This window comes from Coptis chinensis, chromosome 4 (assembly GCF_015680905.1).
Source record: "Coptis chinensis isolate HL-2020 chromosome 4, ASM1568090v1, whole genome shotgun sequence".
NCBI classification, from domain to species: Eukaryota; Viridiplantae; Streptophyta; class Magnoliopsida; order Ranunculales; family Ranunculaceae; genus Coptis; species Coptis chinensis.
Window position 1 is genome coordinate 106,195,331 of NC_141459.1, and position 13,832 is coordinate 106,209,162.

General features: G+C 37.1%; 2 pseudogenes across 1 annotated transcript; one reads left to right on the forward strand and one right to left on the reverse strand.

The window, feature by feature from the left end:
* Window positions 1–2,890: 2,890 nt before the first annotated feature.
* LOC147506676 (putative pentatricopeptide repeat-containing protein At1g56570) lies at window positions 2,891–9,042 on the forward strand (annotated as a pseudogene). Its single transcript, XR_015221159.1, has 4 exons — window positions 2,891–3,169; window positions 3,265–3,513; window positions 4,238–4,828; window positions 8,326–9,042. The product of XR_015221159.1 is annotated as a putative pentatricopeptide repeat-containing protein At1g56570 (transcript).
* Window positions 9,043–9,182: 140 nt separating this feature from the next.
* On the reverse strand, window positions 9,183–11,719 carry LOC147506677 (aluminum-activated malate transporter 2-like; annotated as a pseudogene).
* Between the last annotated feature and the right edge of the window lie 2,113 nt (window positions 11,720–13,832).

Here is a 13,832-nt window from a genome sequence, read left to right on the forward strand (position 1 = left end):
TCACATGAATTTCTATCAGCCATAACATTTAGTTCGAAAAATAACCAAATGAAGTACAAAACTTGCCGAATTCAGAACTTGTATTCCTTAAAACATCAACTGGAAATAAGCGTGCGAAGCCGATCTACTGTTTTGTTTTTTGCAAACTCTGCATCTTGGTTGGGAGCAACCCGTTTAACTCCATTATCTCCTCCTTCTAACCAAACTGGAGTGTAATATTTTGGATTAAGTGAATGAGCCACACAATGAAGAGGTGTGAGGCTTTTGTTCCATCTCTCAACTAATATTTCATTCAACAACTTAAAAAATCATATTGCATTGTCAATACGTCCTTCTCATGTTTGAACACTCGAACTTTTACTTCTTCAATCGTAGTATCCCACACATCATACACCAAGTGCAATATTGGTTTGTCGGTGTTGGCCACTCTTAACATATTTACGATTGGCTCTGTCAAATCGATTAGTTCCCGCCAAACATCATCCAATACATGTTCCTGAATCTATTTTGCCTTTTCTTCATCGGCCTTCTTCATATACTTCCAATCTTTGCCAAGAAACATGATTTGTAAAGCCTCTCTTACCTTTATCATGCGCTTGAACATCACAATTGTAGATGTGAATCGTGTTTCTACAACTTCATACGCGAATAGTTATTGAAGATGGAATACGCCATGTGGTGATTGACGATGAAAGTACGAATGTCCTTGATAGATTGTTCAATCTCAGGTATCCACTTCAACTTGTTGTACCTACTTGCATGTTTTGATGTGCATGGTGTCCAAAAGATGTCGGGATATTTGCTTTCAACAACCTTTTCTAGCTGCTTTGCAAACTACAACACTATCAGTAATGATTTGGATGACCTTCTGAGCTCCAACTGATTCAATGACTTCAATAAATAGCTTAGACATATAATGTGTATTTTTACAAAACCCAGAAGCATCAACCGCCTTTAAGAACATTGCTCTAGAAGAAGAAACATCATGAAATTAATTAAAGGCCTCCGCTGAATATCTGTCCACCCATCATATACTATGGATACTCTAGCACTATCCCATGATTTCTTGAAGGTTTCCAACTGATTTTTTATGTTTGTTCTCTCTTCTAATAACAACGCATTTCGCAAATGATTATATGTTAGAGGTGCATATCCTTTTGGATGAGCTTCGGCAACTGATTTGACATAATCAATGAAGTATGGATCTCTTGCAAATTTGAGGGGAAGTACATACATGCACACCTGAATAAAGCATGTGGGCACACTTTTTGTGTAATTTTTCCCTCACATCTCCATGAAACAACTTTCCAATTAGCCCTTCTTCAAATTTCCATTTCAATGACTCACTTACAGGGGGTAATGGAATGTTTAGGGGGGGGAGGGCTGCTTTCCCTTTTTGTTAGCAAGTTTGGCTTCATCTTCTTCATTTTGTAACTCTTTCCTAAGAATATCATCTACTTTGCTACACCCTTTAGCCCTAATTCCTGAAACATGTAGCAAATGTGCTTTAACTCTTGAGTAGGAGCCATTACCTTCATATTGGCAAAAATTGCACGTCCACTTCTTGTTTCCTCCTGCTTTGGGTCCCACCGCTTCTTTAACAGTTACATATCATTCTTATCTTTATTAGTTTCTTTGTTTTTTGGTGTAGTTGTTGTTTTGGTACTGTGTGAAGAATCCATTACAAGTTCTTCAAGGTTAAGCAACAACTTAAACTACTAAGGGAGGGACATTTGAAGTTTGAACTTTGAAGAGTGTTTTGAATATGGATGGTTTTATTGGTCTTGTTTCATGGACCCTTGGTTCGTTATGCATCCTATGGTGTTTCTGAAGTGTTGGTACTGCTGGACTGTTGGTACTATTGAACTTGAGAGTGGTCGCCTATAGCCATACTGCTGGATTGTTGGTACTTGTGAATTAGTTGGTGTTGTGAGAGCATCTTTAGGAGAGAAACCAAGAAAACACCAAATTTTTTAACCAAACTAAATACCAAACCAAAAAAACACCAACCAATTTCAGGAGCGATATCAAATAGTTGACATCAAATGACGCGGTTTTGGATAAACCGTGTCATATAACCTACGCAGCTTTCTCAAAACCGCGCCACTGAAGCCCACCTTAGAATCCCAAGCCCACGCGGTTTTCCAGAAACCGCTCGATGTGTCGCACATCAACTTTCTTCTTTATTCTCTTTTCAAATCTCTCGTGTGATTGAAGCCCACACTCTATCACAAGCCCATGCGGTGTTGGAAAAACCGCGAGAGAGATTTGATACAACACCAAAGCAAATACCAAATTTTGGCCGATTTGGTGTTTGCTTTGGTATTTTCATCAACATGTGTCTCTCCTGAAGATAAAAAAACACCAAATTATTGAAAATTTGGTGTTTGATGCTAAGGTAGTATCTCACCTAAAGATGTTCTGAGTGTCACATGGTGTTGTGGTGTGCTATCCAAGTACTAGTGGTTTGCACACTCTTAAGTTTTACTTATTTCTTAAGTCAACAGTGTCACTTTTGATGGAATTTATTCAACTGATAGAGGACATTCTAGCAACTTTGTATAAGTGGATTTGGTCATTAAAGGTGCCTTACAAGATTCGATTTTTACTATGGCAAGGCGCACAAGGTGTAATTCCCACGGCTGATTTACTAGCGGCAAAATCATTCATTGTTGACCCATATTGTTATGTTTGCACTGATAAAGATGAATCAGCTATGCATCTTTTTGTCGATTGTTCTTTTGCTCGTGCGGTATGGTTTGGTCTTAATTTCTGTCATATTGTTAACCATGCATCGCAGGTCAATTTCCATTCTTGGATGGCAAATGTTCTCAAACTCCTTGCTCAAGACATTGATTCCACCTACCTATTGATATTTTTTGCCACCACGATGTGGCAGTTGTGGCTTGATTGCAATAAATTCCGGTTTCAAACAGTACATGGCAGGCCTAATCCTCTGACTGTCATTCGACTGAGTCAAAACTTTGCACAAGAACTACATCTACTCCATCTTAACGTAGCTTCCAACTCCATTCGGGATGATAAAAGAATAATTCCTCTTTATTGGATGTCCCCACCTTTTGACTACTTAAAGTTCAATGTAGATGGTTCGTCTCTGGGTAATCCAGAACCTGCCGGTGCTTTGGAGGAGTTTTGCATGATGTCACTGGTAAGTTCTTGCTTGGATTTGCTTTTCCTATGCGCAGAGGATCAACTTTGCAAGCTGAAATTCTTGCACTTCGCACTAGTATGCAATTGTCGCAGAGACTGGGACTTACAAATGTGATCTTTGAGACTGATTCCAAGTATATATACCAGTGCATTATTTCTCAATGCTCTGAAGTTATATCGGAGCTCCGTGCTGTCATTGGTGATATCAAAGAGTTGTTCAATTTGAACCCAACTTATATCTTGAAATGGATGTATAGGAAGTGTAATTTTGTCACAGACACTATGGCTAAACTTGCATCACAACAAGCAAGTGATTCAACAACTTGGTGGGGTAATCCAGAAGTTGTTGATTCTAATCTACTTGCAAGTCTATCAAATTTAGATATGAGGGAACTTTTTTTATGATTCTCTACACCACCAGATTGTATAAATGTTTTACTTTTCAGAAATGTAACTGCAACCTGTACCTATTACACTGTATAATAATAAAAATTCCAAATTACCTAAAAAAAACAGTGTCGCAATCATTACTCCAAGCGGCAAGAATCCAAGTCTCCATAAATCCTTGCGTGCATAGATATGTTAAATTGGATTTTAATCTTCTACACCAAGTGCCACCCTCTTATCTTGTGAGAAATAAGATAAGGTGTTTGATCATCAAATTTAGCTTGTTGCCTTAAGAAAATGAGCTTAAATGTAAATAAATTTTTACTAAATGAGATGATTTTGTTATTTTTGTGTAATTGATCTATTAATTGACCAATTTTATGGTGAAACTTGTCGATAGAAAAATGACGATAAAGGAGCTGTGATTAGTAAACAACAAAAATTAGGTACCAATTCCTCACTTCTCCTTCACCTTTATGCATCTTTATTCTTTTGCATCTCTCCTCCTCTTATTATTTGTTTGAATTTTATTTCACATCCAATTTCTAAAAAAATTTCTTATATACACAAGTTTACTATTCTGTATTCGTGCATGCAACATACAGCTTATGGATAATGGACTGGCCTTATTGGGCTTTCTGGCAAATATAGGGCGGCAATGGGCATGTAGAGGTGGTAGGTAGCGGGCCGAACTACATCCCATTATACATTACCCTCGGTACTTAAATCATGTGCGGGTCTTTCTGCTCTTCATCTCGGTCGTAGATTGCATGTTGTGGTGTTGGTTAATGGGTTTTCGTATGATGTGGCAACTTGTAATGCCTTGATTTTGATGTATTGCAAATGTGGTGATTTTGTCACGGTGAGAAAAGTGTTTGACGGAATGATTGCTGGTTATGGAATGCATGGATTCTCCAGTGAGGTTTTTAAGCAGTTTGAAGAGATGTTGGATGCTGGAGAATCCCCTGTGGTGGTGTTAATCTTGGCGGCTTGTAGCCACGGATATGGGACGAGGGTTTTCAAAATGATGGAGGAGAGATTTGGGGTAAAGCTTGGGTTGGAGCATTTCACTTGCATGGTGGATATGCTGGGAAGGGCCGGGCATGTAGAGGAAGCGGAAGCATTGATTTTAAGGATAGAGGTGGAGCCTGATGATGCTCTATGGGTGCATGTAAGTTACACGGGAAGATGGAAGTGGCAGAGAGGGTAGTAGAGAAGGTTTATGGAAAGCTAGAATCCAGCTCAAGCGTTCAATGAATCTATTGATCAGGTTTCCTCTCATTTTTAATTATTGGATTGAATTCTTTATATTAAACAAAATCCAAAAATTGCAAGTAGTTTGGTAGTTTTATTCCATGTTTTCTATCAGTAGTGGAAATTCATATGCTTTCTTTTCTATTGTTAATGGCTTAATTTACTTTTGTTGCATCTGATTTGACAGTTTAATGTGATTATTAGCAATGAGAAAAAGGGAAATCGTATATATGCTTTGTATTACATGCCTAAAGAAGTAAAGAAAAGGATTGTATATTGTTGTCAAATATTAAAAGTTCAAGAAAGACCTAACAAAACAATTCCAAGAGTAATGTTCAACATTTCCCCACCACAAGAAAATTGGCTTTCTTCATTCACAGTTCGCTTTTGAGTAATGCATGGTTGAGAGCAATAAAGGATAAGCATCTGAGGAAATCTAGAACAAGATGAGGATAAGTACCTCCTCCCCCCTACTCAAAGTCCACAAAATAATACACCCACCTGGAAAAATCAACTTTATAAGCTTTATATGGAGAAAGTGCAAGCCAGATTTACTCCCCTGTAACCCACACGAAAACGAAAATAAATTTATATGACCTTTAGATGAAAAAACTGTCTTGCCTGTGGATGGCATTCATGGCTCTGTAATCCGAGCAGGAACTCGTGTACCCAAACATTCTCATAATCAGTTTGCCAAACGAGCAACTAATGTTTATTCGGAAGTGGTCAAAGGAAAGGCTCGTATTTGGGATCCTCTCATAGTCTCACGATTTCACTTGGTCCAAGAGAGGTATCGGTTTGTGTGCATACGATGCAGCACTTTTTTTGAGTGGTACTGTTTTTGTTGTGTTTACAACGAATATCGTATTTGTGATCCTTGGACCTTGGTTTTCATCTTAAGCAAGCTGTTTGTGTGTGAGACTGTATTTGAAGACTAGAATGCTTTTTTTTATGTCACATGAATGAAAATGGTACCTGGTCGGGGATGCTTCATGGTTTATCTCTTCCAAGCAAGCTGACATTGATATGTTTAAAGAGTGGTAGCGTCTATCATTATTATGCATTGGACTGATAATTTTAACCAGCTTATTGGCGTCGCTCAGATGAAATACTTATTAGAGTACAGAAAGATGGATAAGAATGAGACTCTGCATACTTATCTCGTGAAAAACAAATTAACCAGTGGTTAATATAGCAATTGCAATGTTTGCATTCATCACCTGAATTGTTTGCAATGTCGTATTTATATGATCTCATTGTATCCTTTTAATGTGGTGCACATTACCGAAGCTGTTGACCATCTTTTGTCGTATAATCAAATTATTTATTTTGTTATTGGTATGTGGAATTGTGGATACTTTAAACTTAGAACGTACCATAGGCTGATTCTCTACAGATACTTCACTTATTTGCAATAACCCAGGATCTACAAAAATCTGAATTATGCAATGTCTATGGAGTAACCAGTATTAAATGGAAAGTGTCATAAGAGTTGGAGCATGGGCAGAAATGGTTCTTTAAGAAAGCTTATTTTTCGTCTGAAGGGGTACTGGAATTGATTAATTTTCTTAGCAAAGCACAAGTACCTTGAAGATTTGGTAATGTAGGGGACACACATGATGGGGTCAATCTTCTGCCAAAATACTGGACCTGAATTACAACTTTTTAAATGGAAGTGACTTGAAAATGATTCTAGTCATGGGTAATGAGAATAGTTACTCAAATCACTTCATCTGTTTTTTTCCTTTTATTTAATTTTGGGTTCATTTCTCTTTAATCGAATTTACATCTTTTGTGGTTATAAAGTCTTCATCAGTGAGCTCTCCACATCCACACCAACAAGTCCCTGAAGCTCTGGCAGTGAGAAATTTTTGTAGTCTGTCAGGCCACCCAACATGAGGTCTCCAAATCATTCCGAACTGCTTGACCTAGACATCATAAGAATTTTCTTCTCAAGTAATAGAAGCACTCATTAATGATCCTTGGCTTAGTATGCTGGAGCAGATATAATATCATGTGGGAGGCTGCAACGTGGAGATCCCTGGGCAGGGGATTATAACTAGAAGCTTTTTTATTTGCATCTTTAACCGCCTTAGGTAGATAATCCTCTGAATCAAGCCTGGAGGTAAATTAACTAATAATTTTCTATCAGTTGCCTTTACGTATAGTGGATATATGTATTAGGAGCCCGTTTTTTGTATTGGTCAATCTGTAACATACTTGTTTTTGCTAGTAGCAGTGTTTTATTCCTTCTTTTCTAACACTATGTGGTCAGATTTTGTTGCTTTCATTTATGCACCTTATAAAACAACATGAAAAGAATTAGTGGCATGCTTGCTTCTAGACCTGTTTACTCCTATGGACTCTACTGTGAAACTCGAAACAATATCATATACTTTGTTCCTAGCCTTGCCCTACTAATTTCTCGTATTAATGATTGCGTTTCAAGTTGGTTATCTTTGGCTTTACTGCTGTGAGGCCGGTAATTATATATTTATATTGAGTACGAGAGCATTGAGTGATCATATTGTTTAATGAAATGTTTTTCTACTAGAGCTGTGAGTATGTTTGTTCAAGTAATCGGATTAAAAAGTGCTTCATTGAGGTAGAGGGCGACTACACCACCTCAAAATGTGCTGCTAGCTAGCTGCCTCCACCAAGTAATAGATCGACTACACCACATGGCCCAGCACAAAAAAAAAGGTGCGAAGTCGGCTGTAATTGGCTGGTTGAGAGAGAGGAGAGAAAGAGAGTTTGACTCGTTATTTTATTGCATCCGGCCAATCACAGTCGACTTCGCAGGGATTTGTTGTGCTGGGCCATGTGTTGTAGTCGAAATCGTCAGATAAAGAGAGATTGAAACATTCTCCATTGCTAAGTGTTAGAGCCCGTATTACTTTATAATCGGCATGCTAGCTAGCTGCCTCCACCAAGTAATAGATCCCTTCACAGCTGACTTCGCACCTTTTTTTTTGCTTGAGATACACACCACCTCAAAATGTGTGTTGGCGGGTGAGGGGCTCTATCAATTCGTAGATGCCGCCTACACGCTTCAAAGTACTTCTCGTCTCTTGTGCCTTCAAACATAGACATGACGACACTTTTTTTGGGCCACACATTGAAATCATATAGTGACAGATTTACTGCTCAGAACTTCTAATGTGAAGACAGATCAATTCTATCTTTATGAAGATGCGGTTAAAATGTTAGAGATCTGAACTTATTACCCAACAATAGTTGAGCTTAAGTATAGTTACAAATAACATATATAAACAAGTACTTATCAATGTGATGCCTTCTCAAGAGGTTTTGAAAGTTTGGTATTTGCAGGGAGACTAGGAGGTGGTTCTTCTATGGTAAATCACAAGTTGGGGGCAATTTATATCTGACTTTTTTATTGTTACTCTATGAAGTGTTTTAGGAGTTTCTAGTATAACAATTGGCACTTCAACAGTTTTAAACTTTGCAAGTTGAGGTAGTTCATAAATGGACTCTGCAATATTTTCTGTGCAGGCAACAACCTCAATCAGTAGAGAAGTAACTGTAACTGCTGGAATCACTTGTAGGAGATCACTACTTAATGACAAGGCAGACTTAAGAGTGACTTTGAGATTGCTGGCAGCGGCTTTTGAGTTTGCAAGGTGTGCATAAGCAGAGTGAGGCGTGTCATTGTTGGATTGCTGACGCTAATTCTGTTAATGTCTTAGCAGATTCGGAGCTCATCTTGATGCATTCATCTTGGATATTCTTCCTGAATTCTTCAGGTCCCTGTAATATTCGCACAAACTTGTTTGTTTAGGAATGCCATGTGATTGGTGCTACAGCTGGTGGACTGGGCATAACCACAAACTTTATGGCAGAAAGTTGGGCAGTTGTTGAAGGGATCAAGAGGGCCCTTGCACTAGGTTGGATAAGCATATGGGTGGAAACCGATTCATCTTCAGTTGCTCTTGCATTCCAATCTGACAAGGTACACTGGAAGCTCAAGGCCGCATGGGACGATATCAAGAAGCGAGCAGTATGGATTAACATCACTTCCACCTGGCGTGAGGTTAACTTTGGAGCAAATTGTCTATCCAAGTTTGGAGCAACTTTAACAAAGAATACTGAAACGTGATGGAATGAGAAACCTAATCTTTTGCATAGGATTGAAAATCCAAACACCACGTACTTCAGATTTGTGACATAGAAACTTGACTCTTGTAATTTTGAAAATCGACTTTTGTAACTTTTTCAATTCTTATATTAATCAATTATCCTTTAGCAAAAAAAAAAATGACATGTCTGTCATGCGGAAGTAATAAAGTCAACTGAGTTAACACTAGTTAAATAACAAGAATGCCTACTGACAGAAAATAGCATATGAAGCACTAGTTACAGTAGTAATATGGTGGAATGCCCTCAGGGTAGAAACCTACTTGTACCTCAGAGTTGATGTAGCTATTGAGAGCTTCCAGTCGGTAGGCACATTGTCGGGATAAACCTCCGATCTTCAAATATTGTTTCCATGGATGGCGAAACCTGAAGCGTGGGAAATGAGGTAATTTTGCTAACCAGATTTTCTTCAGTTGTGTTAGAATTCAGAATACCTTTATACCAGTCTAGAAACGACTTGTCCTTTTTAGGAACCAAACTTGTCTCTCCAACGCTCCCTTCGGTATCAAAGTATGCTCCTCCAAATCCTGCATGCTTATTCTAACTTGTTAGGTTAGATTTTCATGTAAAACAAAATACAAAGTTACACTTGTTTATATCATGCATTTGGTTGAGTTTCGTTGTTATACAATATACTAGTTTGTAGGCCCATACATACGCACCGGTTCTTTTGAAAACTTGTTCAACAATCGTAACTATACATTTAGAATTTTTTTAGAAAATTGTGACTACTGTTTTAGTCGCTAATCCGTTTTAATTTTCTAACAAATTGTTTTAAATTAAATTTTAATTAAGTTTTAAAAACCTGCTTTTCAATTGGGAGAGGGATCATGCTTTAATAGAATAATGATTCTCATTTTAATTAGATAGGCTAGATTTCCTTTTTCAATAGAGGAGGAATTCCCATTTTAATAGTAGAAGGATTCTCATTTTAATTAGAAGTGCTATAATTTGTTTTAATAGGAGAAAAATTCCCGCTTTGATTATGCTAGAATTTGTTTTAATAAGATATGAATTCCCGTTTTAATAGAAAATGGGACGTGAAATTTTAATAAAACTCGAAAAATATCCCTTAAGAAAGTTTTAATATTAAGATATAGATAGATTTGTGGTCTACTAGGCCGGTACTGGAGGTTCTTGTACCTTCAAGAAAATCTGCAATCTTTTCCATGTTGAGTGCAATATGGTTGTGGAGCTCCTCACCAGCCCATACAGGGTAGACAAAAATGAAGACAAACACACATGCAAAGCTACCAATTACGATTGTTGATAACCTCTGGTGTGCAAGTTCAATAAGCTTTTCGACCCAATAACCAGATGTCAATATAAATATTAATACGCCATAATCGTATCTCGCCTTTATCTCAGGAAAAGAAAATGATTACATAAGTACATAGCAAAATTTTATCGAGAAGAAGAGGACACATTTGAAAGCTGAGAGTGCTACTTTTCTGGAATAAAATTTACCTAGTAGAAAAACAAACAAACTAGCCAAGTAGCATGGGTTCTCCTTCCTGTCCAGCCAAGTTTGCCAACTGATGAGCTCCAACTCCTAGTGCACCAGCTAGAAATGTTACAACTCCTCTATTAAAATCTTTACCCAAGGTTGCCCCTGAAAAAGTACATTAGGATTATTTGTCATTTTTCTTTTATCCAACAGTGTATTTTAAATCTGGCACTAGGTAATCGTCATCCCCTAATGAATGTCTTTCTTAATAATTGGTCGAAATATAATAGTTGACCTTAAACGGGAGTATAATGCTAAACATATCTCACTGTTGCCATAGTCTGCTTGCGTTGTTCCTTCCACTGAACATCGGTATCTTGGAACCGTGGAACAATAACTCTCTGTAATTCCATATTTTTTTGGGAAAATTGCAACTAATGGAGTGGTTCTATCTCGTGAAATTTTGTGAAAAGTTTTGGATAATTTTTTTTCTTCTATTGCATGATTTCGAGGCATATTCGTTTACGGTTCCTTTTCCTGCTCCTTGTGACCCTTGTGTTGCCAAATGTTCTTTAAATAAATAAATGGATCTTGAAAGATTTGAAAATTCTGTAGCAATAGAGAAAAGCAAATTAAATTTGATTCGGTAGAGGGATGGCCCGAGCTAGTGGTGCTCGGATTTGGACTCTGACTAATTTGGCTCGAATGCCACTCTCGCTGAGTAAACTTATTGAGCTATTCTTGCTCACTTTGGACGTGAAATCTTGAGACAAAAGTTTAATTTTGCAAGGGAATGGTTGTATACTTGTATGCATGGATTGCATGCTTTCGAGTTTCCTGACGTAGTAGTTGTTTGCACTTTGCAATTAATGAGAATAATTATGATCAACCACAATCTTAAATCTTAACTAGCTATCCAACTCATGAAAGCTCTAATAGATTTAGCAATTTATTATATATATATATGGGTTAGAGCATCTCTAGGTGGCTTTATATTTGGTCGCATCCTTCAAATTTGAAGGAATGCGTCGGAATTTGCCGAAATTCCATCTCTAGGTGGTAGTATTTGTGGTCGCATCACTTCTTGTTCAGTATTTTTGTTATAAATTTGGCAATTTGGATGCATCGCGGGCGACATTATTAATAATCGTCGCCATTCAAAATGTAAGCCCCCACTTTTTTTTTGACTTTGACCACACCACCACGCCATGTATCATTGTCGCAGCGCCAAATGTCGCGTGGGTTACTTTTGGAATGGTTGGTTGTCTTAATGTCGAATTTTGGAATTAGACCACACAGCGCCATTAGTATTTCTGATAGCATTATCAATGGCGCCACGACATCAGAATGCGCCATCCGATGGTGGCCCCTACAATCAAATTTGCGGTCGAAATTTGCAACCACCTAGAGTTGGTAGAAATTTGGGACCAGTTTCTGTGGTAGCATTCTTCAAATATGAAGAGTATGCTACCACCACCTAGAGATGCTCTTAGTTGTAGATTTTATAGTTATGGTGAATCATATTCAATCAAGTGATGGGCTGTCAATAAGGATTACTAGTACCAGCGCCATCCGATGATGGTAGCGAGAGTGATTGGTACCGTGCATCAATTTTTTTTGTTTTTTTGGCCCCTAAGATCTTTTTACCATTGTGCAATGGAATCACGTCCCAATAATTTAAGCTGTCACCTTCCTTCAAAACTAATACACGTAATCTAAGTACCAGACTACCAGGTACATATAATGGCACAAATATATTTGTAATTCAAAGAAGACAATGTTTTAAGCTACGTTAATCTAATAAATGGAATAATGGAATAAAAAATTAAACATTGCAATCACATTGTAAAGTTGAGCATTGAGCCATTATTGACAACTAGCTATTCTGCGCGTCCTATGGCTGGCTTAGTACCTTTCTTTCTATTTTTTACCCCTGCATTTAGTATAAATAGAAAATAAATACTAAAAACCATAGATAATGCCCTTACGACGGGCTTGGTACACTTCTTCTACAAACACAAACACGTCGAGATTTTAGTTTTCAAACACAAACACGTCAAATAATACATGCCTCTCACAAAAAAGACATTCATCTTTTGTACTTCTTCTTTCTATTTGATATGACAATACTGATTAGTATTTTTCTAATTGAAATGTATTTAAATTAAATTTATTATTATTATTATTTTACACAAACACGTTGAGATCATAAGGCATGCATTTGTGCTGTTAATGTTAATCTATTAGGAATGCATGTAGAAGGAATCCTAAATATCATCCCAATGTTAATCGCTATAACAGGTATGCTAAGTGAGTGACTTCATTTTTTTTTGCAGATAGATGCATATTATATAGGGTGAGTTAGACATACCCACATTACTAGTTCCAATTAATGATACCCTCCCTATTTTCAAAAATATTAGGGTCACTCCCACCATTTTCACGCCCATCCAAGTCAATACATTTTGACCGTTATCTCTATAACTGTAGTGAAAATACCGTAATACCCTCAACCAGGGGTATCACTAATTGGAACTAGCTAGTAATGGGGGTTTGTCTAAGTGTCTAACTCACCCTATTATATACACTTTTCTTATGACATTTCAATGGAATGGACATGAAATCTGGTTGTTTAGAAAGAAATTTCATGGTTGTTTAAAATATATTGAAAGAACTTAACACATCTTAACCATTTAAAATAAATAATTAAAAATTAAAAATTGACCAATTACATATATATATCTATCTGATCCAATGTTTTTGAATTGTCCCCTGAATTATGATCAGAAAAGTCTTGCCTTCTTAAGAACATTTTTTTTCTCGTTTTGCATGCATCTTGAGTTCATTACTCATTTCCATCAATCTCAACCAATTCAGATTTCGTGTGTGCTGTATTTTTACCAAATAAATGTCACGATCACCATTGCCTAAACTACCTGCCACCAAAACCGCCACCACGACCACTGTGAGTTTTGTGATCACAATTACCTAGAGATAATACATAAGAAGTTAATTACTGCTTTGTTAAGCCAGATATAAGGAGTTCTTACTCGACTACAGACAGTTCTTACTGTTGGTGCGTACAACAAAGTGTATACACCAAAGTTCAAGACAAACTTTCCTCATCATAAATATTTTAGCTTCTGTTAGATTATAACTAAGACCAGATTTTTTAGATGCCCGCAGCCTTAGTAGATACTACTTTATCAATCTGAAAATACATCAATGCATAGAACCCATATTAACCAATTGCTTTACAGGCTTGATTTCAAGCTTACTTGTGAGTTGTGACAATATAAAAAGCAAAAGCGAAAGCCATACCTTAAACTTTGACATATGTTTGATGACGTGTTTAAGAATGTTAAACAGAACAAACATTTCCAAAGTAGGAATAAGAAACAAAGAAAAGCACAAAGCC